Genomic DNA, 19,120 nt, shown 5'->3' on the forward strand with positions numbered 1-19,120 from the left:
GCTTAAGGTACTACCTTTACAATTACTGGTGGTGGTGGTCTAAGTACTGTCTTTTATAATGGTTTATCAAGAACCTCTAGCTCTAACGCCGCTATTCTCCTTAGTTTACTTAATGTACAGTAGCTACACTGTAAAAAATGATTCTGTGTCGTAGTAGATTTCATGAAATTAATTGAGTAAACTTGACTTAATACAATTGTGTCCCTGTTTTTTTTTAACCAAAATTTAAGTTAAAATGATAGAAATATCTTGGAATTCTAAATGCACAAATAATTGAGTGAATTCAACTTAATTTTATCATGTTCAACCCACTTAAAATTGGATAAAGGATCTTTATTTAATTATTTTGTGGTGGAACTACATGAATTATTTAAGTTAATTTCCCTAACTGAGCAGTGAATTTAGAGTTCCCAGCATGCTCTGCATGCGACAGCATTAGGTCATTTTTGTGAAAAAGTGCTATTTTATGTGCTTTAGAATAAAATGAAAGACTTGATAGTGTTTATTGTTCAGTTGTCTTTAAGATTTAGAAGATATTCTGTTTGTATTTCTGAGTTTCGTGGTTACCATCGTTCAGAAGAGTGGTGCTTGTGCTTAGGTCATGGGAGAGCTCAAGCTGTTTGTTTTTTCACACAGTGAATAGTAATGCTGCTAATGTCAGTACTGAGTCAACTCTCAGTTTACTTGTACATCATATATGTTATAAACAATAATAAATGTTAAACTGAAGTTAAAAAAGATCAAGAAGTTATCTCCAATGCTCAAATTGGTATTTCTTCTTGATTTTTTTAAGTTTATCATGTGACGTGCTTAAATATTTTAGGTAATTTTACTTGATTTATTTGTGGAATATTGCGTTAAAAATATGCTTTAAAATACTTAAAAATATTTTGTGTAATACTGTTACCTTAATTTTTTTAAGTAAATAGCTGTGTCATTTTTTACAGTGTAGGGAGCTGCGCATCTAGACTTTTAACGTATTCTGCTACGCAGTCTGTACTTCATATCTTCTAGGTTGGCTCGTGCAGCCTATTTATGTCGGCTTTTGCAGCCTCATTTGGCCTTTGCAGACTTCGGTTACAGATTTAATGCTTAATTAACTATTCATCTTTTATGGCTTACGCAGCCTATCCATAGTACGCCTTTGCAGCCTTAATTCAGCCTTTGCAGGCTACCATTTGACTTTAATGTTATTCAACTGATATTAACTGTGGTTTAAGGCTCACGCAGCCTAGTTAATGCCTGGCTTTGCAGCCTCAATCGGCCTTTGCAGGATTCTGTTAAATTTTATTGGCTTATGCAGCCTATCTTTAGCATGGCTTCGCAGCCTCAATTCAGCCTTTGCAGGCTACTGTTTGACTAATTATTTAACCATGCATAAGGCTTACGCAGCCTAGTTAATGCCTGGCTTTGCAGCCTCAAATCGGCCTTTGCAGGCTTCTGTTAATTTATTGGCTTATGCAGCCTATCTATAGCATGGCTTTGCAGCCTCAATTCAGCCTTCGCAGGCTTCCGTTTTAATTATGATATTTAACTATTACTCTTAATTATGGTTGATGGCTTACGCAGCCTATCTATAGCATGGCTTTTACAGCCTCAATTCGGCCTTCGCAGGCTTCTGTTTAATTTTATGCTATTCAACTATTTACTCTTAATTATGTTGATGGCTTACGCAGCCTATCTATAGCACGGCTGTTGAAGCCTCAAATCTGCCTTTGCAGGCTTTTGTTTAAATTTATGCTATTCAACTATTTACTCTTAATTATGTCATATATGCCATGATAGAAGTCACTCATGCTGTAACCTCATGTTCATGATTTCAACTATCTGACCAATTTTCACTTTCTTCATCTAGGAACATCAGTGAGATACCTCATCCGGTGGGTTAATTCCCCTTTACCTTCTCCTTTGGGGTAGGCTCCGCCCCTGCCTTTATCTTCAGGCAGGAACATCTAGAATCCTTATCACCAGGATTCCTTCGTTGGACGGGGCCTACGCCAAAGATCTTCAATATATCTTACATTATACATCTTTTGTTAATAAATATTATTTATCGTTCTATGTCTCCTGAGTCTTTCTGGTAGAACTGATTGCATCATTGGAAGAGGGGCGTTGCTAACAAAATGGAGGCAGATTTGAATGCGAGTTTATAGTCAATCGTGGAGGATTATGTCAAGGTTGCTGTCACGACCGGGGAGGGTGTGACAGCGAGCGGAAGAACCCAATTGCAGGCAGCGGGAGTACAGGGAGAACAAAAGACTTTTATTAAACGAACACAAAACAAAAACCCGTGATGGGGTGTAAACAAGAACAAGATAATAATACAAGAAATGGGGAAGTAAACTAACTAAACACTAGACTCACATACACTTGACATAGACTAAACTAAACTAAACACTTACTATGACAGACGAAACAGCAACAAGAGGCACAGGCAATACGGGGAACATAGAACGCAATGCACGAGCAACAAGACAATGAAACATGAGGACTATTAAAGGGAACACAAACGAGGGATAATAACACAGGGCAGGTGAGGGTAATGAAACACGGACGGGAACTAATACGGGAAACGAGAGGGGCGGGGCATGTGTTTCAAGACACGAGAAAACACATGGAATATCAAAAGATAAACACCCCATGGCTTTCTCACACTAAACATAAGGGATCTGTCACGATCCTGCCACAAGACTATAAAATCCTGAACAAGAAGGCAGGACCATGACAGATTATTCCCCACCAGATTCACGATCGGCACCCTCCCATAAAGAAAGCTCCCTCACACCATTCCTCATGACAGGAAGTGATTTTGAGGGGGGAGGAGGTCAACGTTTTTCATTAAAGATTATCATTTAAAGACGAAGTTCTTGATTAACAGCGGCCACTAGTGTTGTATTATAGATTTGCAACGAATCACTCAGTCCAAACACGACGGTGGCCACCACAGTACAAAAAGATATCGTTCTCATGTTGACGCAGGGAAGAGATTTTGCGGTCATTAGAAAGACTGTAGAAAGAGCTATACATAAAATAAAAGGTTTGTGGATTTTAAGTTGAAAAAGAATGATAAAAGTCAGGCAGGAGCTAGGACCTGTGTTAATATTATAAAGACTTTCCAGCAAAGACGCCTTAAGACCCGCGGTACTAAGGCTTTTAGCAGATATACTTCAATTCAATTCAATTTTATTTATATAGCGCTTTTCACAATGTGCATTGTTCCAAAGCAGCTTTACAGGAGAAAATAAGAAAAACTGAAAAACACAAAAAAGGTAAAACACAGCACAGTGCATGGTGTTTATGGAACAAGCAAGATTATTCTAGTAAACAATATAATAAATGCAGTCTCCCGGTGGTTTGTTTAGCATATTTTGCATTAAGTGAATGCTTGGCTGAAAAGATGTGTCTTTAATCTAGATTTAAATTGGTAGAGTGTGTCCGTCCCTCGAATAGTATCAGGAAGGCTATTCCAGAGTTTAGGTGCTACGTATGAGAAAGCTCTACCCCCTTTGGTGGATTTAGTTATTCTAGGTGTTATCAAAAGTCCAGAGTTTTGAGATCTTAGAGAGCGTGATGGGTTGTAGTGTGGTAGAAGCTCTGTTATGTAGGTAGGGGCTAAACTGTTTAAGGCTTTATAAGTGATTAAAAGAACTTTAAAGTCAATACGATACTTAATGGGTAACCAGTGAAGGGTTGATAACATTGGGGTTATGTGATCGTATTTTCTGGACCTGGTTAGAACTCTGGCAGCTGCATTCTGAACTAACTGTAGTTTGTTTATTGATGATGCAGGACAACCACTAAGTAGTGCATTACAGTAGTCAAGTCTTGAGGTCACAAATGCATGAATAAGCTTTTCTGCATCAGTAACACAGAATATTTCATAATTTGGCAACATTTCTAAGGTGGAAGAAGGCTGTTTTTGTGACATTTGAGATGTGGTTTTTAAATGACAGGTTGCTGTCTAATATAACGCCTAGATCTTTAACAGTATTTGTTGGAGTAACACTGCAGCCTTCAATTTGCAGGTTATAATCCGAAATATTCTGCTCACGTGTCTTTGGTCCGATAAGTAATATTTCTGTTTTATTAGAATTTAAAAGAAGGAAATTACAAGTCATCCAATGTTTTATATCTTCGATGCACTCTGCCAATTTGGATAGCTGGAAGGAATCATCTGGTCTTGATGAGATATATAGCGGAGTATCTTCTGCATAACAGTGTAAGCTAATTCCATGTTTTCAAATAATGTTTCCAAGGGGCAGCATGTATATGGAGAATAGCAAGGGTCCTACAACCGATCCCTGAGGTAATGCATAATTTACTTGCGTTAGATTTGATGATTCTCCATTTAAATGGACAAATTGATGTCTGTCTGATAAGTAAGATCTGAACCATTTTAGGGCCTGCCCTGAATACCGGTATAATTGTGTAAGCGATCTAGAAGTATTTTATGGTCTACAGTATCGAACGCAGCACTAAGTCAAGCAGGACTAGGAGTGGGATGTTACCTTTATCTGATGCTATAAGCAGGTCGTTTGTAATTTTAACAAGTGCAGTTTCAGTACTATGATGCGGTCATAAAGCCTGACTGAAATTTTTCGTGTATGTCATTTTGTAAGAAAGAGCATAACTGAGTGGACACTACTTTTTCTAGTATTTTAGACAGGTAAGGGAGATTTGAAATCGTTCTATAGTTTCTTAGTTCATTGGGGTCTAAGTTTGGTTTCTTGATAAGAGGCTTATTGATGGCCAGCTTAAAGGGTCCTGGGACATGGCCTAGATTAATTGACGAGTTGATAATGTTATAAATGGGCTCAATTGCAACGGGTAATAACTCTTTTAATAATTTAGTTGGTATGGGGTCTAATAAGCAAGTTGTAGGTTTAGATGTTGCAATAAGTTTAATTAAATCTTCCTGTTTTATAGGTTAAAACACTGTAGCCTTTCTTTTGGGGCGATGGTTGGTACTAATTTATAGGACAGACTTTGAGGTTGAGATTTTACTATTTTGTCTCGTATGTTTTCGATTTTCTCTGTAAAAAAAAATTATGAATTCATTGCTACCAAGGTGCGGCGGAATACCCAGGTCAGGTGATGTCTGTTTATTTGTTAATTTAGCAACTGTACTAAATAAAAACCTTGGATTGTTTTTTGTTAGTTTCTATGAGGTTACGGAGGTGCTCAGCCTTTTCTGCTTTTAGTGCCTTTTTATAACAGTTTGCACTCTCTTTACACGCAATTTTAAAGACCTCTAATTGGGTTTGTTTCCATTTGCGGTCCAGTTTCCGTGTTTCTCTTTTAAGGGCGCGAGTCGTGCTATTGTACCATGGTGCTACGTTTTTCTCATTAATCTTTTTTTGACTTCATATGTGCGAAAACTTCTAATGTATTAAGAGAACATAGTGCCCAAGTTGCTGGTCGTCACCGAGTGATTCTGTATTTATTGGTATGGTTATTAAAGGAGTCAGATCTGGCAAGCTCTTTGCGAAACTATCTTTAGTAGTAGAGGTATTTTGTTCTACCCTGTCAATAACGAGTTAAACGGCTGATTTATGCAGTGCGCAGTGTACATGTTATAAGATAGTGATCGGTGAAATCGTCGCTTTGAGGTATAATATCTGTATTGGTTAGATCGGCTCCGTGAGATATAATCAAGTCTAGTGTATGATTAAATCGATGAGTGGGTCCATGTGTTGCGTTACTCCAAAAGAGTGTAGTAACTCTGTAAACGCTAGCACTATCTACATGGATATTAAAATCTCAGACAATTAGTACTTTATCAACGTTAACCAATAGGTCTGATAAGAAGTCTGCGAACTCTTTCAGAAAATCAGTGTAGGGACCAGGGGGTCTATACACAGTAGTCAAAGTAAAAGAAAGCAATGTTTTTTTACTTTTGTTAGGAAAAATTATGTTCAACGCAAGCACTTCAAATGATTTAAATTTATGCTCGGTTCTCTGAGTTACAGTAAGAAAGTCTCTAAAGATTGTTGCGACACCACCACCTCGACGTGGCTCATGCATATAACAGTAGCTTGGTGGTGTACACTCATTTAGACCGTAATAATCATTTGGTTTAAGCCAGGTTTCGGTAAGGCAAAGTATATCAAAACTGTTGTCTGTGATCATTTAATTTACAATAACTGCCTTTGAATTTAGTGATCTAATATTAAGTAGGCCGAACTTTATGAGTTGGTTTTGGTCGTTTATTACATTGTCTTCAGGTTTAATCACGATCAGAGTTTTTCTCTGAGTTTTGCCTAAATTATTATTTTGTAGTATTATTCGGGGGACAGATACGGTCTCTATGCATTTGGAAGCAGTAACATTTATAACAGTTGAGTGGGAGGAACACAGACTATGGTTAAAGTTTTGACTTGCTGGTGGGAGACGTAGTCAAACAGTGCGTAGCGTCTTTGAGATGTTGTCAGACAGAAGATCCGCTCCGATGCTGCTGGGGTGAGGTGGGGTGGGGTGGGGTGTCTTACTAAATGAGCAAAGCTCATTCACATCTTGCATTCTCTGTGGTTCGCTTTAAATGATTCAAGGATCTCTTATATTCGCTAGTGACTGAAAAGTTCAATAGTTAAAATGAATGAGTCATTCATGTGCGAGTCGTTCTGAACGCAGTGTGCGTTCATACTGGCGAACTCGCTGTGTACAGTACAGCAGTGAAGGTCGAGAGAGAACCAGGCCTGGATTTTATGTTATGTTTTATTATGTTTGTGTGGCCGGCAGTCGACCGTGAGGGAGCTGTCAGCACTTTAATAAAATAAATAAACAACAAAACGAAAGTAAAGTTGGTTTAACGTTTGCCGGTTCCCGCCTCCTCCTTCCCGTTTATGGGAACATTGTTACAAATACATTTCAAGAAATTAAACGTACTTGGATGCAAAACAAACAGCCGTGAAAAACACAGGCTGGCTCTTGTTCTGCAACTCTTTTTAGCACCTCAGTGTTCTGATAACGAAACAGCGCCCCTACTGTGGCGTAATGTCGTAACTGCAGTTACAAATGACAGTCTGTTAAATGAACGCAGTATTTCTTGTGAAGACTCGCAACAAAATTTTGGCGAGAGCCTGAGGCGGCACGACATTTGACGGATGCGGCCGCCTCCAAATTCTCTATGCAGGAAAAACCCTGGCCTAATTTGCGGCACAATCGGCTGATGCATATTAATTTAAAAATCCCCAAAATTGGCACGATTTATCGGCCGGCCGATCAATCGGTCGACCTCTAATACCGATATTTACAAAGCTGACTTTGCTTTCAGCCATCAATAAGAATTTGATACTCCATTATACCACGTTTCAATTCATTCTGCAGAATTCTGCATATTTTCCCCTCAAAGCAGAAAATGTAAAGCTGGGCTACAGTATCTATATCACTATCTTAGGTGAAACACAATGTTTACAGTAATGATCTCATTTAGAGATTCAGTGTTTTTGCTCGCAGGCATCGAGATAAATCTTCCGTTTCACACCAGCCCTCATATGTATGGAAAGATCCTGCACAAACGAGGGGTGCTAACATCACAGGTAAAGTATTGCATACCATATGAAACACATTTTACTCTGATGTTCCTGATTCAAAGCACAAAATGGCTTGAGGGATTTTACGCAAGCTCTGTAACATTAATCGCTATATTTCTTCTTTTGATGTAGGTCATGCAGCGAAGAAAACTCCATTTCTCTCAGCATTCATTTAAATGTGAACAATTCAAAGGTCTATAAGCAGTACTCGAGTTGAGGGGGGATGGCATCCCCCTTTGAATTAAAGATGATCAAAATCATCCCCCTTCTAAAACGGCCATCCCCCCTTCCCATCCCCTGTTATTTTATCAATGAATGTGTAAATATTACCAGTGGTAATTTACCACTATTATTTTTGCGAATATTAAATAGGCTAAAATACTGTGGACGAGGAGAACGTGCACATAATGACGCAACGATTTGTTTTAAATTGACGTCACATCAGTCAGCGACATAGCAGCGCAGGTGCTGGTGCCGGTGATTTCAGCATCATGGCCAAGCGACACGGACAGCTTTACCTGAGTAACTTCGGCTTTAAGAGGGCAAGAAGTAGCACTGAAGGTAAGTCAAGAGTCAGGAATACTTTTGATATGTCACCTAAGGCGGAATCTCTGGACAGAGGCGATAACAACACAGTTAACGATGTTAGTTAGTTTGGAGCTTTTTTTCTTGTTAGCTAACGCCAGCTAGCTAGCTAACGTCAGGTTAGACTTTACATTCACCGAGTTAATGTAAGATTTGGTTTCTGTTTCACCTGGAATATCTTACTGCAGGGTTTCCCACAGCACTTTACAGCGGCCGCCTAAGCAACACACGCCTGGCTCCTTAACTAGCCTAAGTAGAAAACTTTTTTTATTAGCAAAAACATCTTTTTTTATGAGCGTTATCTGCCGTGTTACTCTGTCCTGTCCGATCAGCGGCATCTGGTGGAATGTCATCGCGCTATCTATCATCGTTTGCATTCTACAACATATAAAATGGCAAGTGCAAGGAAAGCCATTACTAGCCATTACTTTTCCTTGCATGATTATGAAACTCTTTGGAAGCTTCTATGAGATACTGTAGGGGAGAATGGGGTAGGCAGAATTGCAGCATTGAACTGATCAGTTATTAATTTTGCTTCCACTTTTTTGTCTTTTGCTTGGCCACCTCAAGTTTAAGAAATGTCAGGTGATGCTATGCATTTGTATTATATGTATTATTTTCAGATTTTGTAAATGGTACATTTGTTTAATCCATTTGTTCTTGCAATTCGATTCAAATGGACTTGACTTGAGAGGATTCATGTTCATTTACAATGTTTTGTGAGGTTTTGTTTCAACGTTTAATAGATTTATAGGTATCATGAGTATGATAGTACTAACCCTAACCCTAAGTTGCACTTGCTCCCAGTGGGAAAATGTGTCCTCTGTATTTACCCTAACTATGTAGGAGCAGTGGTAGCCATGCCAGCCTGGGGACCAACTCCAATTCTGAGGTGCCTTGGTCAAGATCAATGACAGGAGTATCTGATACGTAATATATCAATAGCATGCATGTTGTTTTAGAGTAATATAATATAATAATTATCTTTGTGCTTAAACAATAATCAAAAGGGTACACCATTGGTCTCCCACCACATGCGCTGTCATCAGCACAAATGATCTGTCCCTAAACGTTAAATCCAATCCACCATCCCCCCTGTTTTTTTTTTACAACTCGAGTACTGCTTTTAAGCCATGTTCGTAACATGAGGGTAAAGTCGAAGTCAAGCTGTATCGTAACTGGAAGATCAAATTTTTTTAATGTCAAAGAAACAGCAGAATTGTTTTATGCATATTTTTAATGTGATACCTTTCAATTCAAAAGGATTTTATTTGGCAGTCAATGTGCGTTCCCAACAATATTGTTCCTCTTTTCCATGATTATTAAAGGCTATTTGTGGTGTGGCTATTCTTTTAAATTTAGAATGATTTAGAAACGATTTAAAACGTAATAGTTAAAGTTACTGTCTTTGATGTGTACATACCTTTATATTTTCTCTGTGGAACATAAAAATCAAAGATTCGCAATGCAAGACTTTTGCACAAAATTCAGACAGACCATGTATATCAGCCTCCAAAAATGACAACGAAAGGCTCTTATTTTCCATTTCAAAGCTTAACAAACGTGGTCACTATTAATATGAGGTTTATTACTCCCTTTTCCGTCTTCCACAGAAAGAAAAAAGCATACAGGTTTGAAAAGGACATAATGATGACAGAATTGTTATTTTGGATGTGCTGTTGCTTTAAGCGCGTCACAGCAGTGCCGTTTGTGTCATTTGAATCTGCTTCCTCTCATGTTAAACCTCCCGCTCTGAGGCAAAGCTCCTCTCTCCTCCTTCAAGCCCTGAATTATTCAACAGCTTTCCCTGAATGTCTTTATTTTTGAAGATGTTCTCCGTCAAAGCATCTCTCATTTCTTCTCCCTTTCAAGAAAGCCTTCAGTGAATTAATTTTTCATCCGAATCTTATGATGATGTGAACCATCTGCTCATGTTTTATGAGGGGAACCAGTGAATCCGTCAATACATAAGTGTGATCTTGGTATGTTTGAAACGCATGGTTACAAGGACAGATTGGGAGGTTGTACAGTACAGAAGGCCAGCAGACATAAAGGCAATCTAAAATTTATGGAGGTTATTTTCCATTTTTACATCAGTCACATCAGGTTTGGAATAACATAATGGCCAAGTCTTCATTCAAATGATCCCTTTAATTGTCTTTTCATGCATGCATTCTCAAAAACTGATGCGACCAATTACCTGTTGTTTTGAATGCGTAACCTAGCGCGCTATTTGTATATTCTCCGCCTGACTGTGTGTGCTGTCATCTAAGATAACTGCGCTTTCCTCAAGCCAAAGAAAACAGCAGATGATTATCGGAGGAGCAGGATAAATTTTCCCAGATAAACTGCAGATGCCGTGAGTCAGCTGAAAACACAGCACTATCTGTGATTGCCTTACAAACACCCGGCAGGATCCTATCAAGTTGCTCCTAAGGATACTTTGAAACCCACCGCATCATCTATTAGCCCCACACGCACATGCAAACCCCTGATGGGCGATAACTTACGCAGGGTGCTCTAAATATTCTAAACTAAATATTCAAACTAAATACACTTTCAGTAAAAACATGCAAATTTCGTGCTAGAAATGTATCTCGCAGTGACGCTCGTAGGTGTTTGCTTCGAGTGCGTAACAGGCCTACAGAAATTTCTTTATTAGTTCATAAAATTCGAGTGGTTTTGTGTCCATACAATGGTAGTCAATGGGGGGGCAATGTTGTTTGGTTACCAACGTTCTTCAAAATATCGTGACATAAGGGTGAGTAAATGAATTTTCATTTTTGGGTGAATTTGGGTAAATTGTCATTTTTCATTTTATTACGTTAAGGATCAAATGAATCTACTTAACAAAAGAAGTATTTGTGGATATTTCAAAAGCTCTTTAGAACAAGGCCAAGGTAAAAACAGGATGATTATATTTATATATAATTTATTTACAATTATAATTTATATATAATTATATTGTAACGAGGAAGGCGGGACGAGAGTCGTGAGGGAACGGTGCAACGCGCAGCTGACACTCATCATCACTCGCGTCACCGGCCTCGCACCGTTCCCTCACGGCTCTCGTCCCTTCCTCGTTACAATATTATATAAATATTATATTCTAAACATTACCCCCTGATTCTTATATATAGCAATGTCTGTTTTGTAAGCAAATTATTCTTGGGTGAGGTCTATTGACGAATCAATTAAACCAATTCGAAAAGTTTTCGAGATTTGTTCATGATTCAGACTGAATTGGTACATTCATTAGGCCATATTCACAAAACAAAGAGAATACATTTATAACGCTGTTGTTACGTAAACAGTCTCATTAAGTTGAACGTGACAATTTATGAAAGACTTTTCATGCGTATCGAACCGAAAAACGTCGGACATGTCTGACCTGAACTGAATTGCTCAACCGAAAACAGTCTCCTTTTGACTCGTAATGAGCCAAGAAGAAAATTTAACAGATGAGGTGAGGAATACCTTAAAAATAATCTTGTCTTCTCTTATTCTATTCTACTCCATCTTATTTCTCAAACTTGGCAGTGTGATACTGCTGATGTTCCAGCTCTTGTTTGGCAAACTGTAATCTATAAGCGGCTAAATACATCTGCTAATTATCTACATGCTAACGCACAATACTAAAATACTTTTGCTACTGTACGTTAGCATCAGTGTAAACGCATAAAGGGAATAAGGATTACGATGACACAATGCACCAGCATCACTGTGTGTACGAGTTGTATCTGATATAGAAGTTCTCCCGGGTACTGATGCTCAAAGACGATACTGCCAGCAGCACGCCTGCTCCCCTTTCAGAGAGACAACCTGAATAACAAACAGCTTAGAAAGGCTGTATAAAAGATGGGCTTTCAACCTAACAATCAATCACTTAGCCAGCTGGCCACCGTAGGTAGCCTTGCTTACATAATTGAATGGGTTCAGAGGTCAGAAGGAAAGAAACAAAACATCGCAGGTACATACAGCGTGACGCAGTCCCCCTTCACAGTAGATCTGACCTTCTCAACACAATGGCAACAAAAATCTCACCTGCCCGTCGAGCTGGTTTTGTGTCTCCTGATGTTAGGGGAGAAACAAGAATGCACAATGCAGCGGGTGAAAGTTTGTGACATGGAGAAGCCGCTCGAAGTGCGTTTACGGTGCTCTGTGTGGGGAAATTCTCAGGGTGGCGCTGACGTTTCAAGGTTACTGGAGCTTGCTTGGCTGTCGGGAGACCCTGAACAAGAGAAGGGTCGAGGAGTAATCACATTTAGTTTCAGCAAACTAATTATATGAAGTAGTCACTCACCTTCAATGACAGTCAACGACCAAACACGTCACAAGTAGAGCGTCTTGCTCTACCTTTAAATGTTTTTCATGTGATATTTTAGAAAAAATTTAGGAAAACTATTTTTTACAATTTTTTTTGTCAATTAAAATAAAGTTATTTCATTTACAACCCATTTTACTGTATATATGAAATGGAAAATAGTAGGGCTGTACTATAAATATTTAATATATATATTTTAAAAAATCTTAAAATTATACACGTATGTGTGTGTATTTATATATACATAATTATTATATACAGTACACACACGCATATATTATGTATACAAAAACTTTTATTTTGCTTTCGATTAGTCACGACTAATCGTTGTGCAGCCCTAGCGTTATTATAAATTCTTTTGACCACAATAATTGTGTAGTAAAAGTGTGAAATTGTGACAGCCCTATTGAAGTGATAGTTCACCCAAAAATGTCAAATCTGTCATCATTTACTCACCCTCTGGTCATGTCAAACCTGTATGAGTTTCTTTCTTCCGCAGAACACAAAAGAAGATATTTTGAAAATGTTGACCGAACAGCGATGGCAGCCACTCACTTGCATTGGTTTTGTGTCCATACAATCGAAGTCAATGGCTTCCACCGCTGTTCGGTTATTGACATTCTTCAAAATATCTTCTTTTGTGTTCTGCAGAAGAAAGAAAGCCATACAGGTTTGTAATGACATGAGGGTGAGTAAATGATGACAGAATTTTCATTTTTGGGTGAACTATCCCTTTAAGATCTACTTAGCACTACAGCACTAACACCATTTGTAAATACTGTATAATTACGACTGCTTATGAGAACAGCAGTCTGTATTATCCTTCCCTCTTATAGCTACGGCAACAGAAGATATTGACCCAATGAAAACTCTTCCAGGGAGGAGGGTGTTTTTGTAGCGATGGAAGATCCATCCTGCTTTTTCAATCGGAGACGAGTACACCGCTGTCCACGCTTCTTTCCTCTCCAAGCACTCTTCAATTCCCTATAGTGTGAGAGAAAATCCAATTACTTTTCAAACATCCCCAGAGGCACCAAATGGTGCTCGGCTTCTGCCAATTATCTCTCACTCTCAAGGCTCCTTCTCGGTGACAGACACACGTTTCGAGTGTTTGGGATGTTCAACAGGTCCGCTGACAAAACCCCCTTATTTAAAGATCATTTGATATGATTGTGCAGAGAAAGGTGAGAAAACGTTTCGTCCGTGATCTGAAAAGTTCAACGCATCTTAAAACATGTTTCGAAGCAATGCTTAGGGAAAAGTCAGGTTTCTTTCCCGAGATGAGAAGGATCACACTTCTGTTGGATGTGAAGTCAACAACAAACTCTCAACTCCTGTAATGTGAACAAGACAGTTTTCAACTCCTCGCTCTAATGCGATGTACAATGTATGAGGTTACAAGTTACTTTAGTGATTTCAACACAAAGACACTCTTAAAGTGACCCGCCTTCATTCATGCAATCATAGCCACAGGATCGTATTTTGAGCAGGGGGTGCTGTGACTGTGCCATGGGCGAGCCGCTTAAGTTTGTTAAGGATGGTGTTATTACAGGATACAGCATAAAAACAAACACATAAACACATGTATGCCTTTAGCCAAAGCACAATCTGTTGTGGCGGCATCTTCACCACCCAAACATCAACCTATAATAAACCATGGGCAAACCAGTCACACGATTAAACACAACTGCATGCTGCACGGCGACAGCACATCGAAATCAACCCGTAACATTCTGCCTGTAGACCTATTAGCCACAATCTCAAATAAAGAAATAACTGTCTTACATTACTGCTGGCCTGCATGCAAAACTCCTAAAGTGGCCTTTCTTCTGGGTTGACCTTGCTGAAGTCCTGCATGATGACATCAATGTTCAGTAAAAAAAGTCTGAAATTCGTTTTCGCGCCATTTGGACAAGTTAGTGAATAGACACATTAATCAAATGAATTATATTTATTTTTGCTAAAACATTTTCATTCACGGAGTTTCTATTTACATGGAGTACAAATAGCCAGCCCAAGGCAGCAATGCTTTTTACACCAAGTGAAAATTGCGACAGATGCTATTTACACTAAGTTTATATAGCAGTAGGTTCTGTTTACACTAACCGAAAATAGCTGTATTTTCTTTGTAGATGCTTTTGGTACTTATAAATAGTGGCAGATTACTATTTGCACCTCAGTATTGTTGTGCATTAAACATTATGCAATAATAACAGAGTGTAAATCATTATATTTATAAAAATTATTAAAATGATGGCAACTTATTATTAAAAGATATTAAAGCTCTACACCTAACCCTAACCTTACCCTAAAGCCCATTGAGTCCGAAATTTATAAATACGACCTCACGACCTCACGTTATGTCAATCACATTTACACACTGCCTCCGATATTTTCGTCCGTCATAAAAAAATTCGTAACGTGTTCGATTTTATGCGTTTTTCGCATCCGTCAAGCATTTTGAGTGGCCTTTTTTAACAATTCAGAGACACCGTACAAACAAGAGCCAAATACGGAAAACGCATATGAAAATTTCGGACTGTATGTGCAAAGACCTTTAACCTAAACATTATGAATAAAAATTATTTTTAAGTCTTAAATATATTTTATTGAAAACAAATGCCTTTATGATCTGTAATGTGATAGAAAAAGGTAAAAAAGCGAGAGGTGGATTAGAACCCCAGTCTCCAGTGTCAAAGCTATACAGACTATACATTCTACGCCACTGGAGTCGCTGTTTAAAGTGGCGTCATGTTTACACTTTCTCTATTCCAATCACATATTGGTGGGCGTAGCTAGTGCAAATAGTCTCTGCCTTCATTTATTTATTTTTGACACCGTTTCAGTTTTTCTGTCGCTCGTCACCAGGGCGGCTATGCATGCAATTATCTAAAAGTCTACACTAACTATTTTCTGATGAGCCTAACAAGCTCGTTCACGCCATGCCAGGAGAATAAACTAAATCAATAATGCGGTATACACGGTGAAAAACAAGATTCATCAATTGTATTCCCCGTGCCCCATGACAACTGCGCAATTCATTACAAAACTGATGTTGTTATTGACTGCGCGGTAATATATTACACAAATGGAGAACAGCTCTCATTAAAGATTCGCATACACTACAAAATACCAATATGTACAAGAGACCTCGAACAATGAAGAATCCAGCGTTTTATAACATCGTCAATGGCGGGGCTTCATTTATTCATGAGGTTAAACAATTACCCAGTCAGACGAGAGTCGATCACACAGGAAGTAAGTCGACCTGTTGCAGGAAGTAAATCACACGCAGTATTAAACAAGCTATAGACCAATGAGATGGCTCCACATCTTCTGTGCTAATTCTGTGGAGGAGATTTACACACAATAACATGAGTTAAACAGAACTTAGGGTATTACATTTTTCTGGTGGCTGAAGACAATATCAAATTAGACAAAAAAATTATAATATTTTATAAATAATACTGAGATTGGCAATGTCTTAAACTTCATGGCTAGTCTGATTTTGATTTTTTACAATAAATGCTTAAAAATGACAATCAATATAAGGAAATGGAAGGTTTTCCCCCGCTTGCAACAGGGGAAACAGTAATATTCGAGCTGTTTCGTCAATATTCGAGCTGATGTGAGACAGACTCTCTTTACCACGTTACTGCTTGAGTAAAAGCCTTCAGGTTTATTAAGATGACATGGCTGGCATCCGAACAGATTCGTGCCTCCCTCTGGCAGGCGCTGTAACGATTAGGCACAGGGGCGGGACTTCTGTCAAGACACACAAAGAGCAGGAAAATATATTTTCAAAGAACTACAGGGATGAAGACGATCGATCACATAAATGAGAGGAATGCAGGAAATTAGGAGGAAGGAAAGGGGGAAGGATGCAGGTGGGTGAAAAGAAATAGACGAAGCGTTGAAAGGAATTGTTATTCTCGTTGCATAAACACTTTACGCAAACCAATAACAGATTCTCCCTATATACCGTTCCATTAAAGGATGGTGTGCCACTCCAATCTGATCTCACAAGAATTTGTACGTATTTTAGGTGCTAATTAAAAGGTGGCTAATCCGTATAAATTCATAGAATGTGAATCGTACAAAAACATTCAATTAATAGAAAAAAAACACATAGGCCGATTAAAGCTAGTTTTCACATTATCAGCCGACAGTTTAAAAACAGCCTATGATCATGACCGATATATCCTGTCAATCAAAAGATGACAGGAAAATGCAATGAATTTGTGCTCTGTACATAGAAAATGTTAAGAAACATCACCAGTTTGATGTTTAATATGAAAAAATTAAGAAATATTAATTTAATCTTCAGAACCGGTATCTGCAGAAATCACTCGGCTATCGGTGAAGAAATTTAGTATCGGTTCATCTAAAAAAAAAACTATATTGAAGCTCCTCATCTAACCCGTGAAACCAAATTGTACTAAAACGTACTAATAATATCGTACACATTCATAAGAATTAGCCACATCGTAAAATACGTACAAATTCCAATGAGACTGTATTGGCCAGTCTCATAAACACAAGAATGCAGACGTTAAATATTTTTAATGGAAACAAGTGTCATAAAATAATAAACAAAAACGGAATATTTTTAAATAATCCATTTTATTTTATTGTATTATTTTATTTCATTTGTTACTTTTTTTTTTTGTATTGATTGTACTGTATTTTGTCGCTTTGCATTGTAATAGTTTGCAATTCTGAAACTTAGGAAAGAAAAACTACCAAAATACAAATTCAAGGAACCAGTGTTATGTTCCCTGATTATAACAGCAATTAAGGGTTTGAAGCTGGAACAAAATCATGGAAACTTCAGACCGCATTCATTAATCAAGAGTTTGTGCGCTGATTCTAGGCCAGAGAGACCCTCCAAAAAGCTACAGCCCACAAAATCTTTATCTTACAAATAACACTATACACAGCATATAATATACAGTACATGTATATTATATGGGCTCATTGTCAGAGTTAATGACTGTCATAAATGTAATAATAAGAACACTTAAAAACCACACACATGCGTACAGCCATGAAAAAAAAATTTTTTTTATTATAAAATCATTGGCATTTGTAACACGTGTAGCAGTGGCAAATTTCGCATCACCAAAGCGAGTTCTTTTAATAAAGTTTAGAGACGCTATAGGCTATAGCTCAGTGTGCTGGAAATTTCTAATGAGATTTTTGCACTAAGTAAAACATCAATACCACAGCATTTAAGAAAGAAAACTTTTAGGGGATTTCAACAAATTGTGTGAAAATTACTAAAGCTTTAAAACGTATTGGCTTCGTGACAAAGGCGTAAATATCAAAAAGGATTAAAACACGGTTTTAAAGATATCAAGCTGTTTATCTTGTTTAGCATTAAAGCTTTGTGGTTTCAAGAGAAACGACCTCCTTTAATTGGGCAGAATCAAAAGCGGTTTTCCCCGTTGTTTTACTGCAATGAGCCAGTTAACTCACAAAATTATTAGCTCTTTTCTTGATAGTGTCGCCTCATTCGTCACAGACCATAAAACCAAAGTCTAACAAAGTCAAAGCCAGTTCACAAAGCTCTCACCCTGGTAACCCCCCAGCGGCTATTACAATTGGTCGATTTAGCTCAAAGAAATTATACTGTATCTTGATATTCATATTTTGGATGTTTGGACTGATTTATGAATGAAAAGTCATGATTTATTATCTATGTACATGGTTCTCCAAGGTACCATCATGATACTTATCCGAAAGACAACTGCACCATAATATTCTTTCTGAAACTTTGTTAATGAAGCAATGAAAATAGCCATTTCCATCTTGAATACACCAGAGGATTTTAGCTTCCTTTTTCATTCAGGCGAAGAGAGACTTTGTAAGATAGCAACAAAAAAACAGTGAACAAGATCAAACGATCAGCAGGCAAGCGACAGGAACAGAAGTTATAGGTGGGTGGCAGGGACGCATTTAGTGAAAAAGCATAGCTTTTACATCCCAACACTTAAAAGATTCAGAAACGTTTCTCAAAAACATCATTAATTGGTCTGTGTTTACAGGACCACTTGAAAAGAAAGAACGTCGCCACAAAAAAAAAGGAGTCGAGTCAAAGAGAATCACTCATTTGAAATAACCAACAGTAAGAGACCCAGATAATTGGTCTCATGCTTTACCTCAAAAGAGGGCGGAATGTTTTTTTATAGGGACTGTATGGCGGCTGGCTTTCTCTCTACAATTACTCTTTACATTCTCTTGGTCAGTTCAGGCTGGTAAAATGGCAATTTTATCGAGTGGTTGTATTGTTGGTAGTTATATTGGGCGTTTCCATGGCAAGATGCTGTAATGTTACTGATGGGCTGCAGACGTGTCCATAGCTTTTGAAAAACTGGTAAAAAATATGTCACTCTAATTTTTAAAAAAAACTAAGAACCAGTTATTTTGCCACTAAAGATTCTTATTCCGTAGGACAAAGTCTTCGCTAAATTTCAATAAAATCAAACCTCAAGAGTGACAAAGTCATCTAACAGCAATGTGAAAGACTGAGAACATGACAGAACACATGAAAACTGTGATAAAAATCGAGGTTATCACATACATTTTTTTTTACTTTTCCTAAATACATTTTCCATAAATACATATTGCTTAAAGAGTACATAACATGAGATCATGAAAATGACATTTCATGTAGTGT

The 19,120-nt window shown here is 37.9% G+C and overlaps 1 long non-coding RNA gene across 2 annotated transcripts; it reads right to left on the reverse strand.

The window, feature by feature from the left end:
• Nucleotides 1-12,175: 12,175 nt before the first annotated feature.
• Nucleotides 12,176-16,674, reverse strand: LOC130552766 (uncharacterized). 2 transcript variants are annotated; one of them, XR_008962787.1, is made up of 4 exons: nucleotides 16,090-16,674; nucleotides 15,670-15,709; nucleotides 13,301-13,425; nucleotides 12,176-12,348 (listed from the first exon to the last, which is right to left on the reverse strand). It is a non-coding gene; the product is annotated as an uncharacterized LOC130552766 (long non-coding RNA). The 2 variants fall into 2 exon arrangements; XR_008962786.1 differs by lacking the exon at nucleotides 12,176-12,348 and having other exon boundaries at nucleotides 13,183-13,425.
• Between the last annotated feature and the right edge of the window lie 2,446 nt (nucleotides 16,675-19,120).

This window comes from Triplophysa rosa, linkage group LG4 (genome assembly GCF_024868665.1).
Source record: "Triplophysa rosa linkage group LG4, Trosa_1v2, whole genome shotgun sequence".
Taxonomy (NCBI): Eukaryota; Metazoa; Chordata; class Actinopteri; order Cypriniformes; family Nemacheilidae; genus Triplophysa; species Triplophysa rosa.